This window comes from Scophthalmus maximus, chromosome 2 (genome assembly GCF_022379125.1).
Source record: "Scophthalmus maximus strain ysfricsl-2021 chromosome 2, ASM2237912v1, whole genome shotgun sequence".
In the NCBI taxonomy this organism is placed as follows: Eukaryota; Metazoa; Chordata; class Actinopteri; order Pleuronectiformes; family Scophthalmidae; genus Scophthalmus; species Scophthalmus maximus.
Window position 1 is genome coordinate 26356860 of NC_061516.1, and position 27127 is coordinate 26383986.

Here is a 27127-nt window from a genome sequence, read left to right on the forward strand (position 1 = left end):
TATTTTTCAACCTGACGTCGGAAACTTTCATTTTGTTACAAGAAAGCTTAAAAGTGTCTTTATTAGGAATATTTCATCCTATTTTTTCCACGCAAAAGATTCAAAATTTGTCATAAGTCAACTCTACAAATCCACTGTAACTAACATTCAAACATTTAGAAACTAATGGAGTAATTTTGCCATTTAATCATTAAATTCAAAAACATGGAAGAATGGTTCAACGATCGAGCCATTTGATTAAATTTGTCTGTTAACGATGAAGACACAAATATTTAACTGGATAATTACCTTTTTAATCAGGCTTTTAATTAGTGTGGTCTCCTTCCCATCATGCTCTCTGGCCACAACCTGTTAGTCGCCTGCAGGCGGCGGCTGGGACGGTTTGAAATGAACGTGTGAACACAACACTGATTTTACAGAAGAGGTCATGAGAGGAAAAGTTCTTAATTTGAAAAGTAACTTTATCTGCCAAATAAATGAGGTAGAGTAAAAACAACAACAGCCCATCAGTATTTCTTTTTTAAGAATTGGTGAATTATAAATAATCAGAAAACGGAATTTCTCAAAGTACAAGCATTTCGAAATCGAGTAAATGTACTTATTTATTTTTCCGGCGGGACAAATAAAACAATCACGTTTGAAACAAACAAAGAAAAAGATAAACTAATTTGTATCACTCAATAAGAAAATGATCATTTTTTTCTGAACACTTGAACAAAGCAACTGAGAAACATGAAAATGCAGATTTTCATATTTTTTTTCTCAGTGAGAGTAAGTGATAGACGCCACTAGAGGGCGTCGGAGTCCAGGGCCTGGTGAGAAGAGACAAGTGCAGCTTCACATGGACTAATCCAAGTAAGTCAGATATTTCAACACCACGAATGTCGAGGTATTTAAAATGGGAACATGTAATATTCGTACGTATGTATTGTTTGGTTTGTGCAGCGAGGAGCAGAACGAACGTGAGGCGTCGTTGGTCCAGGATGATGTGGACGTTGGATCACAAAGTGCATTTACTCAGGTTTGAGTATTTCCATATTTTCCTAGTCGCTACGCAGAGCAATATTTTACATAGAACTAATCCATTTAGATTCCGGCTTCACTTTTGACGAGCTGTCACGTCGCCCGTCTTTATCTACAGTCACCGTTGCCGAGTTCTGTCGGTTCTGAGAAGGATTGTGTATTTGATTTACTGTACAAACCGACAAACAGGAAACTCTGCTCCCCAGGCACCGACACACTCCGTCCCCACAGAGCCTCATCTGCACTGACATATGGAAACACACACACACACACACACACACACACACACTCGTCACCTCTCCAGCTCCCCACAGCTGTTCTCTCACACACACACACACACACACACACACACACACTGCTCATTTTCACCGTGATTCATAATAATCTGCTCAGGGACTCTGACATAATCCAGTGGGACCAATGTCTGTCACTGCAGCACGTCCAAATATTTGAATAAAACTTTATTCGCACAGGGACGGAGGCTGCAGAGCTCACATCGTCTTCACTCTTTACTTGCATGTGGAGCTTCAACAATTCACCCCACCAAAAAGAAATAGTTTAATTCAGATTCACAGTCCGAGTCTGGACAATTATCTGCGCTAACGTGCTTTACTGCACAAACAGCCAATCAGCAGAGAGATCAGACGTTTCCACGCTGAAACCCAGATGTTGTCCCGAGAAATTCAAATCGAACTGACGTCAGGTTGCAGAGTCGTAACTTGATGAAAAACTACGGGAAATGACAAAACTTCTTTGGAAACATTTATTTGACGTCTTGCTCCATGTTCCCATCAGCTAACATGGAGGGGTTTATGACCTATACTGCAGCCAGCCACCAGGGGGAGATCCCGGTGAATTGACTTCGGTGTTGGGACCCTGTCATGTCCGCCATCTTTATTTACAATCATTGCAAAAGATGCGCTATCGATAACAGAAGCAGCAGCGATCGTCCTTGACAAAATGACAACATGCACAAGTAGCTTACTACACAACCTCGCACCGAAAAAAACTGATGGATGTGATGATGATGATGATGAGATCTGTTGAAAGATGTTGCAATGATTCTATAATCACAAACTGTAGCGGTGCTCTCGCACGTATGCCTTTCAACAACAACCAACCACAGTTTCCCGCCGTCGTTGGCGCTAACATGCCATGCTAGCCGTCCGCGCTAAAGGGAGAAAGAAAACCTCCACAACCAAATGAACGCACCGGGTTCACCCGCCGCCTTCGCCTCCTCCCTCCCCCGGCGTTCTGATGAGGATTTGTATTTGCATTAACGTCATTTGATCGCCTATCACGCCGCTTGAAAAATGTAGCTTTTTTCTCAACTTCTACCACAAGCAGCGTTAGACCGGGGCCCAGACGAAAGACTGCGAGCTCATTTGAATTTGCTCTGTCGGACAATCACGGTCTGGATCGTCCTCCTTTGGGAAGTGATTGCCGGTCCAATCTCATAGTGATTGACATAGTGGGCGGCGTTTATATCGCGACGCTGCCGCTAACGAACGGAAATTACCAGATATTTTCAAATTTCCCCCATAAAAACAGAAACACTGGTTCACACACGTTGTGGAATCGTCATCACAGACATCTCCTCTCTGTCTGTTGCTAGAAATCTTCAAGTGCATATTCTCCTCAGCACTTGAGGTGAAAAGTATTTTCCAGCTCCACAGTCCAGACTCGTGGCAGATTGGGACGCGGCCTCTCCGTGGTTCTCTGTGCTGACGCCAGAGCGCCGCGTAACGTCTTCGTCTCCTCCATCCACCGACGCGGTGAGAGCAGCGCTGTAAGGAGGTCAGGAGTCAGAGTGTGTCACGGCGTCCCGACGATATTCATACAGACGGTCGGACGACGTACAGCGAGAGGACGGAGGTGAATGTTTCTCGTCTGACGGTGCAACTCATTAAAAGATCCGTACGTCAGTGTCCTGGGGCGGCTAGTTACTGTGGTTACGGTTAGTCGGCTGATGTCCCGCCAGGAATCGAAGTTCATTGGCCTCGTTGTTGTTTTGAACTGAAGTTGAAGTTCAGGCAGAGAAAAAAAAAAAAAAATAATCAAGAGGTCAGTCTGTGGTCAATCTGAATTATTTGCTTTTAAAGAAAAAAGAGTTGAGCTGGTTGGTCGTATCCAAACGGGTTTAACCTTTAACCCTGCGTGGACCAGTTGAACTTGTTGTGGACGATTCTCGATAGTTAATCTCACGTTATCTCAGTTTAACTGAGTCTGATGCGTCTGTGAGCAGCCGACCAAGAACGAGTGTGTGTGTGTTTATGAATGAGACACAGAGCCGGAGCAGAGTATTTATATTGATCACTGAAGATCTCACTCCCTGGTTTACAAACTTCCTCATCTCATCCTTCCTCCTTCCTGTTATATAAATCCTCCTGTCTTGAGGAGGCGTCTTATATAAACACTGAGGCTTAATTCCTCTCTATTGAGACCACGGCCTCAACGACAAACCCCTTTACTTTCCTTTCCCTTATGTTCCCTACCTGTATTCTCCCGAATGACCAACAGAGGGCAGAGTATTTACAGTGTTAGAGCCACATTGAGGGGGAAAAAAAAAAGTGGTCGCAATACTTCAAGAAAAACGTCGTAAATTAACTAGAAAAAATGTATTTTATATTTTATTGTATCACGGAAATAAACAACAACCCAGGAAACAGGCGTGAGCCCTGACAACAGGAAGTCACTGTCATGTCATCACTGGTCAACGTTCAGGAAACACTTTTTGCTCGTTGACCCAGACTGAAGAAAAAAGTTCACAACTTCACAAAGTGCTATTCTGACATTGCTCCAATAAAATAACTCAAGAGACCTAATTGACGAATTTAATCCCACGATGTTACGACTTTATTCTTGTAAAATTATGACATATTCTCTAAGTCTCCAATTATTTTCTCTCAACATGGCCCTAATACTCCGTCGCACTTTTCTACCTTTGAGTTTAATTTTGACTTATTTAATATATTTAATGTAAACCACGTTCAGTCACTGAACCACTGTTACGTCAGGGGTCACCACGGGTCAGTGCGTCTCAGCAGGAAACCACAGTGAGCAGGAATTAACAAAATAATGTTCCTTTCAGCCGAGACCCACGGGTTCCTCTTCAATCAATTATTCAGGTCGGAATTTGGTGTGTCTGAAGTGAAGATATCACCAAGTGTGTGTGTGTGTGTGTGTGTGTGTGTGTGTGTGTGTGTGTGTGTGTGTGTGTGTGTGTGTGTGTGTGTGTGTGTGTGTGTGTGTGTGTGTGTGTGTGTGTGTGTGTGTGTGTGTGTGTGTGTGTGTGTGTGTGTGTGTGTGTGTGTGTGTGTTTATATGGTTGGATGGGTGGTGAATGATGCAGAAAGCGAATGTGCTCAGGGAACAAAAACCCACCACAACACACACTAGGGAGAGAGAGAGAGTGTGTGTGTGTGTGTGTATGTGAGGCAGGGGAATACAGCACACACACACACACACGCGCACACACAGTTTTGTCTCTTACTACCTGGAAAATCCTCCGTTACATCATCCCACCACCTGGACTTTAAGGAGCTCTCTGATTGGTTCATTACGTGTTGCAGCCAAAACACTCCCATGATTCGTTCAAGCTGTTTGAGCTGCGGGAAAATATCCGGAAAAAAATTGTCTCTAGACTTTGTCTGGAGTTTTTACCTTTCACGTATAAGAACGCAGCAGGAGATCGACCGAGTCGGACGAGTTCACACCAGCGGGAACATCAGTGTGTGTGTAGAGCCTGTAGGAAGTCTGCCATTTTGATTTTCGGTACAAAACATCAGTGGGCGGAGCCAACGGTCCAAATCTTAGGGGTAACTTCATTATGATCACTGTATTTCAATTAATGTGTCATCGGGATGCACGTGAGAGAGACTTGTGTCGTAGACAGTGACAGTCTGAATATACACACAATACATTTACTACAGTACCGGGTGGTGAACCTGAGAGGAGGAGTGGACGCTGCTGTTATCAGACTGACTGTGTGTGTGTGTGTGTGTGTGTGTGTGTGTGTGTGTGTGTGTGTGTGTGTGTGTGTGTGTGTGTGTGTGTGTGTGTGTGTGTGTGTGTGTGTGTGTGTGTGTGTGTGTGTGTGTGTGTGTGTGTGTGTGTGTGTGTGTGTGTGTGTGTGTGTGTGTTTTCCGGTAAAGAGCTTATTGACCATGAAGCAGCTGGACAGTCCTGATAACCTGGCACACACACACACACACACACACACACACACACACACACACACACACACACACAAACACACTACTCTATATCATACTCTCTATATGTGAACACACAAATACACTTGTCAGAATACACACTCATATGTACAGTAGTGAGGATGGTGTTTGTGTGTGTGTGCGCATGACATAGTGTATCATTCATGGTCTAGTGTTTGAAAAGTAGATGAAGTTGCATTGAATTGTATCATAGAATCTTACGAATCGATTTACATATCGAATCCGTGTCTTAGTGTCACGACTCGGCGCTGATACGAAACACATGAACCTCAGTGTCGAACTTGAGGGAAGATGTGGAGGCCACACACACACACACACACACACACACACACACACACACACACACACACACACACACACACACAGACACACACACACACACACACACACAGTCACAGACACACACACACACACACACACACACACACACACACAGACACACACACACACACAGACACACACACACACACACACACACACACACACACACACACACACACAGACACACACACACACACACACACACACACAGACACACACACACACACACAGACACACACACACACACACACACACACACAGACACACTCCTTATTCCTGAATGTCATTCTCTTCATGCAGATGCATTTTCTAGTTGTTCGTTTTTTTTCTTCCCCTCAACGTCTTTTTCCTCCAGACTCGGTATTTTGCCAAGAGCAACAGGACGAATTAACCGGCGACCTTAATCCAGACGGACGTGAGCCGGTGGATCCTGTCGTCCACAGGTTAGCTGAAGGCTAATCAGTAAATTCAAACTGACTGCCAGGAGGAGAGCGAGAGAGAGGGAGAGAACTTCTTTCAGCCATCTTGTTTTGAACAGATATATAAACTATGGGAACATTTCAGATCAAGCTAATATCCATGTTCCTCTCAAATCAGAATCTGGAGCTTGAATCCATTCAAGTCCAAATCTGACGGACATAAACAGAATATTGTTTGATCTTCACTCCCCCATAATCCACTGCATGAAAAAAAAAAAAACATAAATGGTGCATTTGTAGTTTTTTCTTCTAAAAACGCAGTTGTTCTTAGTGTCTTGTTGGTTCTTTGCCTTGTAATGATCAGTGACTGGAGGTCAGAGGTCGTCACGCTCCTTAGATCCACAGCTGCGCGGCCGCAGGCGGCGAGGGGGGGGGGGGGGGGGGGGGTGAAGATGTGGAGGTTTATAAAACAGAAAGTCATGGACGGAATGAACTGCAGAAACACGTATGACCCCGGGGGAAGAGAAGAACGGATGAAAGACGAGATGGAAAAAAGAAGAAGAAGATTCAGTCCAACTATACTCGCTTCATTAATCCAGGGACAGATAGAAGGTGTGTGTGTGTGTGTGTGTGTGTGTGTGTGTGTGTGTGTGTGTGTGTGTGTGTGTGTGTGTGTGTGTGTGTGTGTGTGTGTGTGTGTGTGTGTGTGTGTGTGTGTGTGTGTGTGTGTGTGTGTGTGTGTGTGTGTGTGTGTGTGTGTGTGTGTGTGTGTGTGTGTGAGACTGATTATCTATGTGATGAATGAAGGAGACAGTTCAGACGTGACCCAGGTAGAGCGTTGAGGTTCAGCGCAGCGGACCGACTCCTTCCATCCGTACTGTACTCACCACCTTGTAAACGTCTCCTGCTTCCTGCCCCCTGCAGATCCACTTCCTTCTTTTATTTATTTGATTTCAGTCCGAGGGGGATCGGGTCTCCCAGCGCTCGCCCGCCCCGGTGGAGCGTTGCAGCCAGACGGACAGATTGGACACAACGGGGAGACAAATGAGCAGAGACTCGTGGGTAATTTGGCGTGATGATGTGATCTGATGTAATGTCTGAGACTTGAGTCTCTAGCTGCCCCCCCCCCCCCCCCCCCTGATCAGGGGGCAGTTGGCAGACGGATAGATGAGTTATGGGACGTATGTCAGATAGAGGAAGAGAATGGAGTGAATAGATGAACTCATGACATGGACGAATGAATAAATAGATTGATGGACGACAGGATGGAGAAATAGACCTGTTCCTTTTTTCATATTGACATACTCACTTTTGATTATTTGTTTTAACAATGTTTGCTAATTTCGCTAAAGACGGAAATGTGCAAGGACATTTTTTGTTGACACTATATGTTAAACTGTGTCGTATTAACAGTTTCCTGACGGAGCAGCAGTCTCCGTCTCGTTCAGACGGGACGACTTCAGGTGGTGGAATGATTTTTCCCCAGAGCACAGTGTGAAAGTGAGGAGCGCTCACTCTGCAGCTTCGTCTGAGGGAAGCTTCAGTCGCCAGGGGAAGATGAATCTCAGTCGTCTGATGATTAAAATCTGCGATTTTGAAATGGACAGTTGGTGAGTTGAGTTTAAAAAGAGGAGGCCTGATTGACGGTATAGTCCAGTAAATAAAGATGGAGGGATGGGGAGTGGTTGTCGGAAGAAGGGAAGGACTGTCTTGTATGGATTAACCACAAAAAGAGCATCAGATGATGGATAAAGAAGAAGATAAGAACTATCTGGATGGATGGAAGGACTGTGAGATAATATAAGAGATGGGCTTGGTAGATGAATAGTTTGATAAATAAATATCTGTATAACATGATGGATTGGTGGATAGTTCCAAAGCCAGATTGCTTGATAGATGGATGAATGACAGACATGATGAATGGATGAAAAGCTGCTCAGATGGATGACTTAAACTCCCAGTGTGTAACTTTTTTTAAATTTTCTGGCGCCATCTGGTGGCAAAGTTGCAAAACCGCAATCACCTGAGCGACCGACAGGGGACACTTTATGGTGTCGCACCGCTGATTCCATTTCCTGTTTCCGTCAGCGTCTGAAAAATTCAACGTGAACGCGACGTATTCTGGAGCGTGGTCCGTCCACCTCATGGAACTATATCTAACTCATATATGAACACAGAGTTATGGACAATATGTTCAACTTCTGTGAATAAGTTCCTCTAAATATTACACCCTGTAGCTTTAAAAGCCAGATTGCCTGTTAGATGGATGAATAAAACACTTGATAGTTGGATGGAAAGCTGCTCGGATGGATGACTTGATGAAGACATGGATGTTTGAGTCATTGACAAGCTTCACGAGTAGCAGAATTGATACATAAACAGCCAGAAGAATGGATGGATGTTGGATGGATGAGTTGTGTTACTCATGCTGGGGCGCAGCTTCCTGTCCTGAGGGGTTTCCTTAAATATGTCACCTCGAGAAAACAGAGAAACTCTCCCCAACAAACAGAAAACACCGATTCTCTCTCTCTCTCCTCCGACTTTGGGATTAGCAGCCGAAAAGTGCGGAGCGGTATAAATAGAAAGTGGAGGGATGTGAGTGGAGTGGGCAGCGTTGTCACAAGCATGTGTGAGAGTGTGTTTATTACCAGAGAAAAAACGGCCGAGCGTGTTATGATTATTCATTCGGCCCTCGGGCCGGTTTTTAATGTGTCTCGGAGATTATTTTTCCAGCAGAGGCCAAAAGAAATCAGTTCTGTTGATTAAACACCTCGTTCTGCATTTATTCATGTTTTCCCGCGGAAATTCGTTTGTGTGTGTGTGATCTGTGGTCACTCGGTTCCACGCTCGACCCACTTAGGGAGACGACGCAGTAAATCGTAGGGGAACCTGTGTGTGTGTGTGTGTGTGTGTGTGTGTGTGTGTGTGTGTGTGCGTGTGTGTGTGTGTGTATTGGAGCTGATTTTGTACTTTCATCTTAGGGATCCTTTTATTGAAACGTATGACAATGTGAATGTGTCTACTCATAAAACACCTGTGCAGATGCATATTCACTTCGTTAAAATCTGCAAAGGAGAAAATATTTACGTTGGTTCAAGTGCAGCAGTTTATTCAAGCTTTGTCTTTACTTCGTGCAGTTTCCTGGAATCCGTTGCAAAAAACAAATCACAGACTTCTGGAATAAATGCACTTGGTGCTCGGTTACAACGGGTCGGAGTCAAACTGATCCGGAGCTGCGGTTGGTCGACGTCGGTCCAGCAGTTACCTCCCGTCGCCACGTGGGGGCGCCGGCGAGAAAATCGTGTCTCATGGCTGATGTAATACAAGTTTCCTGCGTCGCTTCGTTTTGATACAGATTCGGTTACTTCAAAGACCAAAGTCCTTTTACAAGTGAGAGAGCGAGAGAGAACCACCTGCAGTGTGTGTGTGTGTGTCTGTGTGCGTGTGTGTGTGTGTGTGTGTGTGTGAGAGTGAGTGTGAGTGTGTGTCTGTGTGTGTTGTAGAAACTCTCACTCCTCATCTCTGACATTTCCAGGTCACTCTGCTATAAAATGGCATCTCTGCCGCCCGCCCCCTCTCTTCCTCTTTTCCCCCCTTCCCTACCTCTCGCCATCTCTCAGAGGCATTGGTCTGGGGGGGGGGTCAGATGGAAAACAAGATTAAGGGGCAGAAGAAGGTAAAGAGACACTCTGCTGTGTCATCGTCTACTCAGAAACCCGTTTCCTTGTTTTTTAATTAACTCTGATTCACAACTTTGACTCTCACTTTTCACTCCTTCGTCATTCGATTGCATGCGCTCGTCCAATCAGCCAATCAAGAGGCAGCGGCGCATTACACGACATACAGAAACACTGCACACGGGACGAAACAGGTCAACGCTGCTTAGTTCGTCTCGGTGTCATTAACTTATTTTCAAAACGGTTCAGTAGTTTTTGACTAATCCTGCTGCCAGACGGACAAGTACATAAATATGCATGTACATACGTAGCACTCCACACACACACACACACACACACACACACACAGGTGACAGGCTAACTGTCACGATGATGGGATGGCTGATGAAATATTCAGTTCACTGCTTGATACACTCGAGCCACTTCATCGAACTGTTTTTCCCCTTAATATTTTGTCCCATCTGCTAACATGGAGGGGGCGGGGCTTATGACCTATACTGCAGCCAGCCACCAGGGGGCGACCGTGATGATTTGGCTGCTGCTCACAGTGACGGGCGGGGCGGGGCTAGCTGGTTAGCTTGCAATGATAAACAAAGAGGCGATAGACTCAGAAGAAGACGTTCCTCATAGATTTGTAAGAGAACAGCTGCTCATGCTAACGTTAGCTATGTCGCAATAGCGATACAAACCGTTCTGTGCTGGTCGTGTGGTTTTTCTTGTGATGGTCATAAAGTTTTGAGGGGGACTCTTCATGATGTGGGCGACTTTCGGCACAGTGTTTATCAGGCGAATAATTAAGACAGTAAATCAATGAGCTCAAACATGTACAGTAAGCAGTGCAGCCGGTATGATCTAGCACACACACACACACACACTCCCTGTGAGAGGGTTTTTATTATTATTATGGCAGAATATTGGACTCACAGGAGCAACAGCAGCAGTTTGTTTTATTAGCTCGCGGACGATCAGGCCTATTAAAAACCTTGTAAGATGTGTTGCGCTTCGTCCGGCACGTCGTCTGATCTGTCCCACCTCAGAGGAGCTGATGTGATGTGCACCCGTGTCGCCCGGTGTATCCAACAAATTCAATATTCTGATCAATAGTCAATGACAATCTGTCGCTTTACGTCTTGCATTAGTGGAGAGTCGTTTCTATCTAAACCTCGTCTTGTTTGAAAACCACAGACCAACACCAACAGACACTGTCCAGCTGAGAGAGAGAGACAGACGCGCGTCAGATTAACGTGGCTCTCATTTGCTGACGTGAACCATGAACCTTGAAACCTGCCTCCTGCCCAATGTCAGCTGGGATCGGCTCGCTCTACCTACGCGTACGCATCATGGCTGCCTCGCGTACGCTGCGTCCGATTTAGGCATCGGTTGTGCATTGCGATTGGCTGAGTAAAGTATGTCCTTCTCTCAGGAGAAGTGCTGAGAGGCAAGCGTCAAACCCGGACATCGCCGGTCCCGTCTCAGGCCGCTGGGCCTCGCGGACGACCTCGCGTCGCTTTATTTGATTCACGTGACCATAAAAACTTACAGTGGATTCAAAGCTGCTTCATTACACAAACAACATTACTTTTTTTTTTTCATTGTGTATTTCAGGTTAATATTTAATGATCACAGGACGTCCCAGAGGCTCCGTTAATCTTTAAACAGCACGTTCATAATTCATGTCCCTGATCAATAAACCATAACAGTTTTTATATGAATCAAACTGTGGCCGTGTGTTCTCAGCAGAGGCGGGAAATCGGGAGTGATCGGAGAGCGGGAGGGCCACGGACACACACGCACACACACACACACACACACGCACACACACACACTGACTTCTACATGCACACAGAGTCACAATGACTTAAATGTGTTTTTGCTTGAATAATTTATTCTTGGGGTAAAAATTCGCACAATGTTATTAACAGAAACGTTAACCGACCACATTCAGAAGAACACACACACACACACACACATTATAACAGATATTAATGGATGTACATATGTACAGTTGAATGATTTATTCCCATATTTCACACAGAAGCAAACACTCACGTTTGAAAAACACTCAAATAAATGAATTGGTCTACACACAGTTAAAATTAAACACCTCGACACACACACACACACACACACACACACACTCACACACGCTCACACACACACGCACTCACACGCACACACACTCACACACACACACACACACTCACACACACACACACACACTCACACACACACACACACACACACACTCACACACACACACACGCACACACACACACACACTCACACACACTCACACACGCACACACTCACACACGCGCGCACACACTCACACACACACACACTCACACACACACACACACACACACACACACACTCCCAGCAGCGTCTTTGGTCGCCTGTGTGTATTTAAGCTGCTGCGTGTTTTTTCTCTACATTATAGATTGCACTCGTATCATAGCCGAACCTGAGCACCCCGTCACACCGACGCCCGACACGCTGTCGTACACGGGTTGAAGCGTGTCGTTCTTCGAACCCACGTGAAAGAAACACTCTCAGAACCGCAGCGCCACATCTCCGCCGGCTTCCCGCTGACGAGATTATGACTGTTACTGAGAGTACTTGTGTTTTTATTTCGACCTCTTCCCGTCGTGTCTGTGCAGATTTTAAACTTTGTTTGAACAGAGACCCTACGAAATAGACCACGAAACTCGGTGGAAAGATGGAAAATGGGCCAAGAAAGAATTTGTGGCGTTGTCTCAGACAAAGGGGGGATCCATCACTATTTTTAAAGCTCCGGTGTGTAGCTTTTGTAATTTTCTGGCGCCATCTGGTGGCAAAGTTGCAAACCTCAACCAACTGAGCGACTGACAGGGGACACTTTATGGCGGCGCACCGCTGATTCCATTCCCAGTTTCCGTCAGCGTCTGAAAATTCAACGTGAACGCGACGTATTTTGGAGCGTTTAGTTCAACAACTGTATTCAACAGGACGTAGAAACATGGAGACTCACACGGAGGTCGGCCCACCTCATGTGACTATATTTAACTCTTAGATGAACACATGGTTATGGACAATATACTCAATCGTTGTGATTAAGTTCTTCTAAATATATCACACTGTAGCTTTAACATTGTGAGACGTTTTTTGAGTTCCCAGAGAATAATTCATGGATGTTGATGAAACATTTGGTGACTGATTCTATGAGCGGGTGAGATTTGGTGCAGATTGATTGAATCTAAGGAAAGTTGGGCCTCGAGCTTCTACTGTGTGTGATGTTCCACTTGGTTCTGGTTCATGAAGGGAGAACTTGTTCTGTACTGTACACCTCCTCGTCTTGTGCTTCAAAGGTGTGAACGTGTTGTTTACGACAGTCAGCGGATTCCACATGTGATTCTCTGCTGCTGCTGTCGAAGCAAAGTTTAAAGTAGGCCAGCGAACAGGCAGAACAAAGCACAAGAGCGCCTGCGTAACTTTTCCTTTAAAAATAGATGAGGCAGCGCCCGCCACTCCCCACCTATCAAACTTTAAGGAGCAGCGGGAAAGACGCTACACACAAGCACACACACACACACAAGCACACAGACACACACACACACACACACACACACACACAAGCACACAGACACACACACACACACACACACACACACACACACAAGCACCTGAGAGATGCAGTGCAGTGAACACAGATCTCAATAATACACGCAAAAACCTGAAACCATGTTTGTACAAATACATTAGCAGTACTTAACACACACACACACTCAAACACACACACACACACACTCAAACACACAGAGGTCTCAGGTCGCCTGTTAGCTGCTTAATCATCCTCAAATGTCTTTACAAGCTCTCCCGTTTTCTACTTAAACCGGTCCAATGGGCGATTGTGTGGGCGGCACGGTGGAGCAGTGGTTAGCACACATCTAGAAGGTTCTGGTTTCGAACCCGTCAGCCCACCGGAGTCGGTTTTCTCGGGATACTCCAGCTTCCTCCGACAGTCTCAACATGCGGCTGAGGTTGAGTCAACTCTAAATTGTCCGGAGGTGTGAATGCCGCAGAATTGCGTCATGGTCATTCTCCGTAGTTTCAAGTATGACGAACATTTTCCGGAACATTCTGCGTCGTCTGTGTGCAGATCAGCAGGAGGCGGCACACGACGATAACTCAGGCTTCTTGTTTGGAAATCATCAACACGTCCACTCGCTCACCTGCAATTTGACCGCAAATGTCTCTGGCGGGAAAAGTTCCAGACAATGTCCGGAGCAGCATCTCCTCTCGGACGATCTCTCCGGAGAAGCTCGGGACCAGCGCCCGGCAGGCACAATAAATTGATCATCAAAAAAAGGGTTAGAGTTAGAAATTCTGGAGATTGATGGCTGAAAATAACAGAAACTTATTGTGGTCATGTTATTATTTGTGCCGGATTCACCAAAAGACAATAACTCTGAAAAATGATTTGAACTCAGGGTTTCATACAGTTTGAACTCTTTGCTCCTGGTAACAACTAATATCAGCTTGGTTTGTGTGTTGGTCACATACAAGATCAAAAACATCTGTATGAAAAACATTATATTTTGAGGAATTACTATTGGTTGAGAACACATGAATGTAATTTTTAAACATCCAAATATCAATATCAGTATATCAGTTGGTTGCGTGACTGTGACAAAAAATATTTTTGTAATCGCAGGTTTAGTTTTTTTAAATGCAGCTGATCACAGTTGTTCCTATTTGAATATCTTTCTGTTTTGGGTCATAGACGGACGCTGATTATTAAGATAGGGTCTCATTATGCAAATGTGTAAATAAGACACAACTGAGAAATCAAACTCTGGAAGGAGCAAAAAATGATCTTTAAAGCGAACGGTGGCATGTAACAGAGGCAGAAGACCCATAAGCAAAAGTTAGGACCTAATGTAAAAGACCCCACGGCGGTTCATGTTTCATCTCGGCTGAAGACAGACGGCGCCTGTTGCATGTTGTGATGCTAACGTGATCTGTGCCGTCTGGCCGGGACAAACCCCTCAGGCAACATCCGACTTGAAGCTCCGGAGGAATCCGCTGTCGTGGGGTCTAAAGTGCTGCTCCTGAGGCGGAGAGCAGAGATTTCTCCAGAGTACGTCGCAGTGAGAGCGCCGGCGCCGAGCGGACGCCAGTTGGGCAGCAAGTGGATTTTCGTGTAAACCACATGGTGTCTTAGTTTCGACAAAAGATTCAGTTTGTGAATCTGGTTTGACGGCGGAAGTAGTCTGGTTAACAAGCCGAGCAGCACTCAAGAGAAACCACTCGCCTCGACGCTCTCCTCCTGCTTTCATCCTGCGGTTGTCTGGCAGTTGGTAGTGAGGACCACTTACTTGTGAATGAATAAATTATGAATGAATTATTTTATTTTTTTAAATCTTAAGAGTTTGTGACCCAACCACGACTCGTCACCTCATCCTGAACAGGTTTCTAAACACTTCGTCTGTGGACGGTTTGTGAACAGGCATCATTTGAGTACGTTTAGTGTTTAGATCCTCCTGACGTCGCCCAGGTTGTGTTCACGTACTGCCCGTTGGGTCTCAAGGAACTCTGGGAAGATTCAAAGAACCTTCTTACTAGTGAGATTTGTGGAGGAACCTTTATCAAGTCAAAGGAAGCACCTTAAGGAATCTTGTTAAGAAGGTTCCCGGGGGCCTACATGACTGACAGTATCTATATAAGAATGACACCGTCACGGAGTCCGTTGGTCACTTTGGTCCAGACTGAAATATCTCAACAATTTTGGATTGAATTATTCATTCTTTCACTTTATCTCGCTAATTCAAGGTTATTTGTCCGAGCAGGGTGTTCCAGATGCTTGTCTCCCCAGCTATTCTTTTCCAGCTCCTGCTGGGGAATCCTGAGGCCTGTTGCCTGGTCAGATGGGATATATAATCCCTTCAGCGAGTTCTGGGTCAACCCAGAAAAACCTCAAATGGAATGGGCCCAGGAGGATCTCCATCAGATGCCTGAGAAACCTCAACCTCATCCTTCTGGCTCCCTCTGGATGTCTGAACTCTTCAACCAATCATCTCCACTTACTCTACGGAGGTAAAGCATCTCCGCCATCTCGTCCTTTCGGTCTCTACCTGAAAGCTCTGGACTGCAGGTGAGGGCCAAAACTTGGTTCGACTTTTAAAATCAAAGATTGCTTAAAGAATTTTGGTACAGACAAAAAGACGACGCCTGATGTCTTTGGTGATCCTCTTTGTGCACCAACGTGAGATTCACATTCGTGGTTTTGAATGAAATTTCCTTCCACGTTGACAAATCTCCGGCTCTTCACTTGGTGCCGTCATCGGGTCATAACTGTGCTTTCTTCTGTCCTCGCGATGGCTAACGTCGAATTTAAACGCACCTGAAAGGCTGGCCGTTCAGATTCTGCCGAACAGACTGTAGCTCTTCATTTTTGTCACGGTAACGGTGCAGGAGTTGTGTTTCAGCCGGAGTGAGACGCTTCAGGCGGCGATCACTGAGAAACGCTGGGGCATCAATGTCAAATGGAAATGAAAGTCAGGGATCAGCCCAGGGACACTGCTGTCACTCGCTGTGTGTGTGTGTGTGTGTGTGTTTGTCTGTGTCTGTGTGTGCGTGCGCGTGTGTGTGTACGTGTGCGTGTGTGTCTGTGTGTGTGTGTGTGTGTGTGTGTGTGTGTGCGTGCGTGTGCGTGTGTGTGTGTGTACGTGTGTGTCTGTGTCTGTGTCTGTGTGTGTCTGTGTGTGTCTGTGTCTGTGTCTGTGTGTGTCTGTGTGTGTGCGTGTGCGTGTGTGTACGTGTGCGTGTGTGTGTGCGTGTGCGTGCGAGTGTACGTGTGCGTGTGTGTGTGTGTGTGTGTATTTGTGTGTGTTAATAATCAGGGCTGCCCACTAAATGTCAATGATTCCAATAATCGGTGCAGGAGCCCCTGAGTCGAATCAGTCATTCTGTGTTTGTTGAAATAATTAAAACACATGATCATAACCTGAACATGTGGCACAGTTAAACTGTGCAGGAGGCCCTCGTGTTTTCATTATAATTAACACTTGAGATCTTTAAAAGACAAACGCCTACTTCAAATGGAGATTTACAGTTTCGAGCAGCGGCAGAGCAAATTTGAGAGGCAGGGCCGGATGTTGAGGGGAGAAGGGAAAAAAAGAAAGTAGTGAAAGTCAAAATAAAACACCACACTCCACATTCTGCTGTATCCAACTGTCTGCAGCAGCTCTGCACGGGCACACACACACACACAGACACACAGACACACACACACACACACACACACACACACACACACAGACACACACACAGACACACACACACACACACACACACACACACAGACACACACACACACACACACACACACACACACACACACACACACACACACACACACACACACACACACACACAGACACACACACACACACACACACACACACACACACACACACACACACACAGCTCTTGTAATTACCGGTGAGTGTTGAGAGTTTGCTCCTGTATGGCAGCTGACAGGGATATTTGGACACCTTGTTACACACACACACACACAGACACACACACACTGCTTCAGGCTGATGTATGCTAATCGAGGGCATAAAAACTGCATAATGTGTAGCTTCTCCACGGAGGGAAAGAGAGAAGTCTCCGCTCGTTCATATCAAGAGTTTTCCACTCTCCCTCGTCTTCTCACACACCAGTGTTGATTAATCCAAGCGGACGGTGTTTAATTGATCACGTGCGCTGCTTTATCTCTGCTCGTGGTTTTGTGTAGTTGCTTGTGTGTGTGTGTGTGTGTGTGGTTTGTTTTGTGTATAGCTGCAGGGCGATGAGCTCTCTTCATCATTCTGTTTCCGTGACCTCAGATTCGGGTCGTGACAAAATGTGTCGCACTCTGTAGTAAACAGGAGCGATTCAGAACTCTGCCGTCCATTAGCCGTGCAGTTTAACTGTACACTGTGTGTGTGTGTGTGTGTGTGTGTGTGAAGGACCACTCATTGTCAACTTTGATGCTTGTTGCCATGGTTACGGGTCCGGCTGGTGTAGAGAAATCCCAGTCTTTTTCTCCCAGCTCAACACTTTGTGAGACCTGCAGGCTGAGAGAGCGAGAGAGGATTACTATAACCTGTGGGTCTCTCTCTCTCTCTCACACACACACTGAGCCTTGCAGGTCTGTGAAGGCGTCTCTTGGACCATCACCGTAAAGAAAACGTTCTCTTGAATTAGTTCCTACGAGTAACGACTTGTAGAAACATTCAGCTGCTTGTTTCCTCGTTGACTCGTCCTCGTCTTGATCTTTGTACTGATGTTGATGAGGTTATTGATAATGTATTGTATTAATCTAGGTGTATTGCCGTTGTCGCCTGCAACACGAGGCTCTCATTGATTTAATTTGCTTCGAGGCGTGTGTGGTCCATTGATCAGTCCCTCAACTTAGTCTCCCTGAGCAGTTTATTAGGAACAGCAGACAAACACAGGCCAGTTCCTCCCTTCGGTCTCAAACAGCCTCCGTTCTTCGCGTCGCAAGTTGGATCCCGAAACCACTCGCTGGTTCACTCCTCCCTGCTCAGTGTCAGCGTGTTTTTGTTGCATCAAAGTCTCATGATTTGACTGTTAAAGGAGACATATGATGCCTTTTACCTACCCAAACCTAAATCACAATTACGAATCTGAATATGAGCAGAATATGTCTCTGGTAAACATTACCGGTGGATTGCTCAGTCCGAAGCCTAATATCTCAGCTACTGGCCAGATTATCGTATCATGTAGTGCGAATGATCCTGATCCCCGGAGGATGATCCCTTTATAAAATCAGAATTTAAAAGAAAAGTAATTCTTGTGCGTGTTGTGAGGTGTAGTGAACATTTTTGCCTCTAGGGGATGTCAACAAGACATTTCACAGTTTGTCGGGTTTGCCAACATTTCCCCATTAAACACAAACAAACAACGTTTCACAGCTGCCACAAATATCTGCAGCGGTTACGCCACATTCATGTGCCGCTGGGAAGGTCTGACACCAGGGACTTTAAATAGAAACCTGCCATTGGGAGACCAAGGAGGGCGGCGAGTCTGCTGCCGCTCTGCTCCCTGTCAATGTATATGAGTGTGTACGTGGCTGAATAACAGACAGACGGCGTCCGTCGATGGACGCGTCTCATCAACGTCCAGCTGACAAACAAACGGACAGGGCACCTCCTCGGCGGAGGTGAAAGAATCCGTCACAGCATCTAGACGGAGCTGGAAACCAAACAGTGGTGATCGCGACTCTAATGAGCCGCAGCAAAAAGCTGCTGAGGAGTGAGAATTAAATATGAGCTGCTGGGAGACATAATGTGGGCCACATGGAGAATGTGCAGCCTAATCTAATTACACACAAAGAGGTGTGTAGGAGAGCAGGGGCTTGTGTGGTGGAGGAGGAGGAGGGCGCAGCAAACATAGATCCTCTGGACAAAAGCGATGGATCCCTGCTCCAACGCAAACAATAACTTCATTTGCATGAAATGGATACGGGTTCTACAAGAGATGAATCACTGACCGATCACTGTGGTGACAGACATTCATCTTCTATTACCTGCTGAGTTTGAATGATTATTATAGATAGATAGATAGAGAGATAGATAGATAGAGAGAGAGATAGAGATAGATAGATAGAGAGAGAGATAGAGAGATAGATAGAGAGATAGATAGATAGATAGAGAGATAGATAGAGAGATAGAGGATCGGGGGCTGAACGGAGGATGGATGGAAACACATTTTATTTTAATAGGCTATTGTTGTGTTTTCTGCTGGTGTTTGCAGATTGTTTTGAAAAAGAGAAAGAGGAGGGGAATGTGTGTGTGTGTGTGTGTGTGTGTGTGTGTGTGTGTGTGATTTGTTGCTGACTTGGGGATCTAAAAATGTCCTTTCCTCCCTCCTTGTTTCCTCTCCTTCTTTTCCTCGTCTCTTTTCAGCCAGTTAATTAGAATTTTTTTCCAATTTGAATCAATGAATCTCGGAGAACCTGAAAAGAAATATATATGCAATTACATACAAAGTTGAGCGTTGATGGTTCCAATGAATCACTATACTTATAGAGCTCAACAGTGAGGTTCCGCAGGGGAAAATCCATAAATCGATCGTTTTATTCGCAATGTCACTGAGACATTCTACACGACCCTCAACCCTGAAGTGTGACATCGACCTCTCTCATTGTTGCAGCTCGCTGTTACCATGGAGATGTTTACCTCCCCGCAGAACTTCGTGTGGGCTTGTGATGCTGCGTTCCATTATACCTCGGAGGTCGAATTTTTGTTGTCGCTCCAGATACAATCTTTTACGTTAACAATTCAACTTGAGGTTTGTTTGTTTCCAGACGTAAAACTCTTTACATAAGGATCTAATGAAACGTCAACGGAGTGAACGAATGGGACCTGGAGTGACAAGAAGCGAGCGGAAGTCTCACTGTGAATTCCTGTCACATCTACAAAAGCTTGCAGCCGTTCTGACCACAGTCACCGAACGCTCCCTCGCTCCTCTCTCACCAGCTTATTGGCAATTTCCTCCCCCTCCCAGAGAAACCACAGACAGGGTATATCATGTCACAATGATGGAGCTCTACCCTGGAAATAATAATGCTTTAACCTGCTTATTAGACCTAACTCAGTTTGCAAGTTATGAAGAAAATAAATTAGAATACGAAAGACTGAGGCCTCGCCAGTCCCTCAGTGATCCAACATTCATCTCAGTCACAGGATGAAGTTGTTCAATGGAATCAGGTTGATCTGAGACCTTGACAAGTTCTTGATTAACTGACGTCCAGTTGTCAGATCCTGTTTCTCTCACACGTCCGGTTCTTCCTCGGCTTCTCTCTTACAGTGTTGTTTGTAGAGTTGCTTTGAGTCTCAAGTCACGAGCCAGGACGAGTCGGAAGACATCCAAGGAAATGTCACAAAGGAGTCTCACGTCATTGGAGACAACTTCAAGTCTGAAGCAAAGGTTTTAGACAAGTCATCATAGACAAGTCCAGGGGAATTATTCCACCAAGTCTAAACAAAGTCTTGCATTCATCCGGGATGAGTCCAAGTCTTAAGTTTAGTCTTAGAAAAAACAGGTCCTGAACAAGTCTGAAGCCTTTTAGACAGAACGAGTCGGAACCGAGTCTTAGGTTTATTGCCATGGACAGAATCGACTCTCAAGTATTTTGATATGATACGCCCAGGTTACTCTTTAAGTAATAATTCCAAGCCAAGTTTCAAGTCATATGAACCAAGTCCATGTCTCAAGTCAAGTCAAGTCAAGCGTTGATTATTTGAGACGGACGAGTTATTCATGACTGAAGTCCTCTGACGCGTCCAGAGAGGGTCTCAGGTCAGTAGACGTCAAGTCTCAGGTGAAATTAGAAAAGTCTCGTTCACGTATATTTTACATCTTAGTTTTTTAACGATAGTTTTAAGAACTCCGGGTAAAGAATCTTTTTAGAGACCAGGATTCTGACTATCCTGCCTTTAAGGAATTCATTTCTTTACAGAACTTAAATCCATTTTATTTCCTGCGGTACATTTGAAAACGGAATAATCCTGGATCGTTTATTTTTCTTTTTTATTTACGACATCCAAAAGGAAACTTCACAGGCTCTGGATGCGAACAAGCACTGAAGCAGCAGCAGGAGAAAACAACTCCTGCATATGCATGAAAGGCCCTTAGGAGCAAATTCTTTTACATTCACATCCGGAGCCACTCAAGGGGGGAATTTACCGGGCGAGTTCAGTTCACGTGGCGTCGAGGCAGCGGCTCTTCTGTTTGGGCGAGTCGGAGAACTCCCTCAGGGCGGATGGAGGATTTGCAGCAATTAAGCCGATCCACTCTAAGCTATAAGAACGTTTATTCCTCCTCATAGTCTTCCGATGTAAAAGTTTACCGCCGAGCCGCTCGGTGGTCAAGAAAAAGACATGACGATCAAACAGTTCCTAAGTGACAGATGTTGTCACGGCTGATGGAACTGAGGGAGGGAGGAGGACGAGGAGGACGAGGAGGACGAGGAGGACGAGGAGGAGGGAGGACAAGGAGGAGGGAGGACGAGGAGGATGAGGAGGAGGAGGACGAGGAGGAGGAGGATGAGGAGGACGAGGAGGACGAGGACGAGGAGGAGGACGAGGAGGAGGAGGAGGAGGGAGGAGGACGAGGAGGAGGACGAGGAGGAGGACGAGGAGGAGGGAGGACGAGGAGGAGGAGGGAGGAGGACCAGGAGGAGGAGGAGGGAGGAGGACCAGGAGGAGTAGGAGGGAGGAGGATGAGGAGGAGGAGGAGGACGAGGAGGAGGAGGATGACGAGGACGAGGAGGAGGACGAGGAGGAGGAAGAGGACGAGGAGGACGAGGAGGACGAGGAGGACGAGGAGGAGGGAGGACGAGGAGGAGGGAGGACGAGGAGGATGAGGATGAGGAGGAGGAGGACGAGGAGGATGAGGAGGACGAGGAGGACGAGGACGAGGAGGAGGACGAGGAGGAGGGAGGAGGACCAGGAGGAGGAGGAGGGAGGAGGAGGACGAGGAGGAGGGAGGAGGACCAGGAGGAGGAGGAGGGAGGAGGAGGACGAGGAGGACGAGGAGGAGGAGGACGAGAAGGAGGACGAGGAGGAGGAGGAGGACGAGGAGGGAGGAGGACGAGGAGGACGAGAAGGAGGACGAGGAGGGAGGAGGAGGAGGAGGACAATGAGGACAAGGAGGACGAGGTGGACGAGGAGGAGGAGGAGGACGAGGAGGGAGGAGGAGGAGGGAGGAGGACCAGGAGGAGGAGGAGGGAGGAGGACGAGGAGGGAGGAGGACCAGGAGGATGAGGAGGAGGAGGAGGACGAGGAGGGAGGAGGACGAGGAGGAGGAGGACGAGGAGGAGGAGGACAAGGAGGACAAGGAGGACGAGGTGGACGAGGAGGGAGGAGGAGGAGGAGGACGACCATGACTTTGTACTAATGAGGCCGAGAGAGTAAACATGACTTCGGCCAAAATATGTCAGCATCATCACTGCCTTGTTAGAGCTCGCTTCGGGGGATAGAGAGAAGATAAATATAGGGCCCGCAACTTGAAATGAAGGGTAAGAAAGAAAAATAAGGAAAGACGAGAAAAAGCGAGGACAGAAAAGGAAATTTGATTAAAGGAGAGTAAACGAAAAAGTAAAGGAGAGGGGGTCGTTGAGCAGACAGAAGAGCCACGAGTGTCCTCCGGCAGCCCCCCCCCCCCCCCACACACACACACACACACACATTTGGAGGGAGACAGGCGTGGAACATTTGGTGTCAACTTCTGGAAAGGTGGGCGTCAAAATTGTCAAAGCGTAGCCACGCTCGGAGACATGCCAGAGAACGAGCCGCTTGTGTTTGTATCTGTGGTGGAGTTCGGTTCTTACGTTATACTTGTGCACGTGTCAGTGTTGCGTCAGTTTGAAGTCAAATTTCTCCATCCATTTTTAGTCACTCGATCATGTGAACACTTCTGGGATCAGGTCGGTGCCACAGAGTCATCAGATTGTCACAGTGGAGCTTCGCTGTCAGGACTCATGACAACGTGCTTCATGGCCGGACACTTCCTCTTTAGCTCCTTAATACTGTAAATCCGCTCTCCTCCACTTCTTTCCTTTTCTTCCTCTCTTTTGTTTCTTCCTCACCGGCGTAGGTTACCGGTGGAGCTGACAGCCGTGTGAGGAATTTTAACGTTTCCCTCCACTGCTGTGTCCTCACAGATGACAGCTGTTATTACCTGGTGAACAGTAACACAACAGTCAGCGCTGCTGAACGCTGCTTAATATAGCTGCTGCAGGAGGAGGGAGGAGGAGGAGGAGGAGGGAGGGAGGAGGAGGAGGAGGAGGAGGGAGGAGGAGGGAGGGAGGGAGGAGGAGGAGGAGGAGGGAGGGAGGGAGGAGGAGGGAGGAGGAGGAGGGAGGAGGAGGAGGAGGAAGAGGAGGAGGAGGAGGAGGAGGAGGAGGAGGAGGAGGAGGAAGGAGGGGGGAGGGAGGAGGAGGAGGAGGAGGAGGAGGGAGGGAGGAGGAGGAGGGAGGGAGGGAGGGAGGAGGAGGAGGAGGAGGGAGGAGGAGGGAGGGAGGAGGAGGAGGAGGAGGGAGGGAGGGAGGAGGAGGAGGGAGGAGGAGGAGGAGGAGGGAGGAGGAGGAGGGAGGAGGAGGAGGAGGAAGAGGAGGAGGAGGAGGAGGAGGAGGAAGGAGGGGGGAGGGAGGAGGAGGGAGGGAGGAGGAGGGAGGGAGGAGGAGGAGGAGGAGGGAGGGAGGGAGGAGGAGGAGGGAGGGAGGAGGAGGAGGAGGAGGGAGGGAGGAGGAGGAGGAGGAGGAAGGAGGGAGGAGGGAGGAGGAGGAAGAGGAGGAGGAGGGAGGGAGGAGGAGGAGGAGGAGGGAGGGAGGGAGGGAGGAGGAGGAAGGAGGGAGGAGGAGGAAGAGGAGGAGGAGGGAGGGAGGAGGAGGAGGAGGAGGGAGGGAGGGAGGGAGGAGGAGGAGGAGGAGGAGGGAGGGAGGAGGAGGAGGGAGGGAGGGAGGGAGGAGGAGGAAGGAGGGAGGAGGAGGAAGAGGAGGAGGAGGGAGGGAGGAGGAGGAGGGAGGGAGGGAGGAGGAGGGAGGAGGAGGAAGAGGAGGAGGAGGAGGGAGGGAGGAGGAGGGAGGGAGGGAGGAGGAGGAGGGAGGAGGGAGGAGGAGGAAGAGGAGGAGGAGGGAGGGAGGAGGAGGAGGAGGAGGGAGGGAGGGAGGAGGAGGAGGAGGAAGGAGGGAGGAGGAGGAAGAGGAGGAGGAGGGAGGAGGAGGAGGGAGGAGGAGGAGGAGGAAGAGGAGGAGGAGGGAGGGAGGAGGAGGAGGAGGGAGGAGGAGGAGGAGGGAGGAGGAGGGAGGGAGGAGGAGGAGGGAGGGAGGGAGGAGGAGGAGGAGGAAGGAGGGAGGAGGAGGAAGAGGAACAGAGGGATAATCCCCAGAATGTGACAGAACCACTGTCATCTGACGGAAAATGAAACGATAAAAAAAAAATGGGATTGTCCCATTAATCAAACTTCTTGGACTTCAAACGTCCACTCACACACACAAGCTCTCGACCAATCCCGAAATCAGTGTCAGCTGTCAATCATGACGTCTGAGATGAGGCCTGTTTTTATTATCATCATCAAATAACGCGTGAGAAGCAAAGTGATCAGAAACATGAACGCGTGAACGAACATCAGTGTGATGAGAACGACCTCACATGACATGGAGGGGGCGGGGCTTATGACCTGTACTGCAGCCAGACACCAGGGGGCGACAGCAGAACTTTAATTTATAAAGAATTATTTACGTAATATCATGTAGAATTTAAGATAATGCGAGTTGCATTGCGTGACTGCTTGTGTGTGTGTGTGTGTGTGTGTGTGTGTGTGTGTGTGTGTAAGATGTGTACAGGCAGTCCTGACAGGTGTGTGTGTGTATTTTGTGTGTGGGTTGAACTGCTTGAAGAAATGCTGACGCTGCTGTTCACTCTGAGATCATCACTCGGCTCTGAGGTTGCACACACACACACACACACACACACACACACACACACACACCATGTAGAAGAAAAGCTTTTTCAAATGAACGTCCCGCTGTCAACTCAACCCAAACTGAAGAGAACACACACCTCGTAACAGTCGAGTCTTTATGTGGCTCTCACCACTTCATTTAGTTTTTCCAATAGTCTAATCTGGATTTGAATCCTGTTATTAAATCTATCGTCTCCTCTAACTGATCGCCGCGGCAACTATCGGCGGCCAGCTGACCGTGAACTCACAGTGAACCAGGACCCGATGGCTGACGCAGTGCGATGTGATCGTTACCGTTCAAGCTTTTATTAACGTTCACTTCCTCTGCCTTCGTCCCTTCAGCTCCACTCACAGTCATCTGTGGCCGGAGACGTTTAAACCCCCTGAACACACACACACACACACTGGACTGTCAGTCCTGCTGGGTGTCTTATTAACCCTCATTAGCCGTTCCTCTCAGATATTAATGACGCCATCTCATGACCAACACTTCCTGCTGAGCGCGCTCAGTGCGGCGAGCGACAGGCGGAGAGCGGAGGTCAGGGATGAAGAGACTGAAGGAAGAACTTCGAGAGAGAAAGGCTGAATATGAGCCACCGCAAAAAAATTATATTAAATAAGGTTTGACTTTTATCGGTAAAAAAATAAATGAAAAGAGGCCTGCCAGCGGGAAATGGAAACTAGCAGCTGTGTCGTCCGTTTCAGTTTATTTCTGTGGAGGCCATTTCTGGATTGTTATTGGACAAAAGGAGTTTGATGGTTTGCGGGCGTTGGGACAAGAGATCGCAGCGTGATTGGTTGGACAGTAGCTTCGTATTTCCATTTCCTCCGACATCGGCAGATGTTCGAATCGAAAAAAAAAAAGCGGAAAAGTGATAAGAAGAGAAACGAACCTACGTTATGAAGGTTTATTGATGATTCATTTTTTAAACAAATATATTCTTCATTGCTTGAGGTTCACATTAGTCTCCAGGGACGAGGAACCCTCACGCAGCATTCAAATGAGTATTAAATCATAGAAAATACATAGAATGTCGCGTTGACCGCCAATACGCATGTTCAAGCGGTGGACCAGTGATGATTAAAACTCTGGGGACCTTGAACCTCTATCCCCTGATCCAAGACATCACCTGTGTTTAATAGAGCCGCTTTGTGGTCCTCATGAACCAACATCGAGTTACCTCATCCCAAACTGTTGACATGTTCATTGCTTTTATTTCTTCACATACACAGATAGACCCATCGAGTCACGTGCTGGAAGTCATCACTGCTGATGAATATGACACAGACACTGGGTCATTGCTGGAGCTCCATGAAGGGCCCAGGGCTGTGCAGACGTGTCCCCCAGCTGTGAGGCCCTCAGGCTGGGCAGCTGACAACAGGAGCAGCCCGCCGCCCTCCTGACTCCCGGTTCCCTCCCTCGTGGAGAGAGAAACGAAGCGAAGAGGAGAACGGGGAAAGGAGGCAAAGGAGGATGTTGTCGTTCATCTGGTTGAGACCAAATCTCATCATCACCCGGCTCGCCATGCGGTCAAGACGGGGCCCCCTGTTCTCCGGCAGGTCCTCGTGGACCCTGACCTCTGACCCTGTCACAGAGGAGGCCGGGCTGAAGAGGAAACAGAAACCAGAGCAGAACACGTTCACACTCCGGTGTCATGGAGCTGAGAGGCGGAAAACGTGTCTGTCCGTGTGTGTGTGTGTGTGTGTGTGTGTGTGTGTGTGTGTGTGTGTGTGTGAGAGTGTGTGTGTTTGTGTGTGAGAGAGATCATCCTTGTTCCTTCCACATATTCCTGAACATGCCGGGGATCAGTGAAGCATTAATGGAGAAACATGCTCATACGGTACATCACACACTCCCATCATACGACTACACATGCAGTCATGGATTAATAACCATCAACAACACACACACACACACACACACACACACACA

General features: G+C 47.3%; 1 long non-coding RNA gene across 1 annotated transcript; it reads left to right on the forward strand.

Annotated features, from left to right (window-relative positions):
- Positions 1-765: 765 nt before the first annotated feature.
- Positions 766-27127, forward strand: LOC118300333. The gene is made up of 3 exons (XR_007030063.1): positions 766-855; positions 946-1021; positions 26428-27127. It is a non-coding gene; the product is annotated as an uncharacterized LOC118300333 (long non-coding RNA).